This window comes from Homarus americanus, unplaced genomic scaffold, assembly GCF_018991925.1.
Source record: "Homarus americanus isolate GMGI-L3 unplaced genomic scaffold, GMGI_Hamer_2.0 scaffold11794, whole genome shotgun sequence".
Classification (NCBI taxonomy): Eukaryota; Metazoa; Arthropoda; class Malacostraca; order Decapoda; family Nephropidae; genus Homarus; species Homarus americanus.
Genome location: NW_024739301.1, coordinates 1,453,143 through 1,453,969, shown reverse-complemented (window position 1 = coordinate 1,453,969; position 827 = coordinate 1,453,143).

Here is an 827-nt window from a genome sequence, read left to right as displayed (position 1 = left end):
TCTAATTAGATTTGATATAGGCCTAGTGAGAGCTAATAAATAGATGACGACATTTGATCTATAAACATGCTGGAGGTGGGAGCTGGCCGGTTATTGCTACAGTCGCAAGTTTTTGGTTTATTCATTATTAAACAGTATTCTCATATGATCAGCCTATTACAGTGTATGTTTCATCACAAATAATATAAAATGTTAATTAATAGAAAAAATACACCAGGTGTGTGTCTGTGCGCATGGCATGTTAATGTAGGTAATAATTCATTTCTGTCAACTGTATACACTGTACTGTAGTTTCAACCTTATGACTGCTGAACTTTTTCAATAAATTGTTAATTAATATTACTATTTACCTCACTACCCCCCCCCCCCCCCCCCAAGATCACACAATAACTACCATGGCCATATATGTATATATTTATGTTTTTGACCTTATGATAATCTTTTATTCTATTTTTGGGGGGCATATTCTGCATAAGCGATTGTGTGCATGTAACAGAGTAAAAAAAATTAATAAAAATACATATATCTACTCGGAATTAAAATTGAAATATAACAACACCGCTCAATGGTTGGCCCAGTAGGGGTGAAGCTGACCTTGTGTTCGAAAATCAAAGCTGTAGTTAGCCCACTCAGTTTAAAATATTACTGTAGGGTATCATAATTTTTCATTTGCGAATAAGCGAGGTTGGGAATAACAACTCGAGTGTTCAGGTATAAAACATTTAGCAAAAAAAAAAAAAACTCAAATGCACATGATATAATTAAAAAGGAAAATCAACAAAACACCAATGTTCATAAATGATGGAGAAACAATCTTCATTTCATAC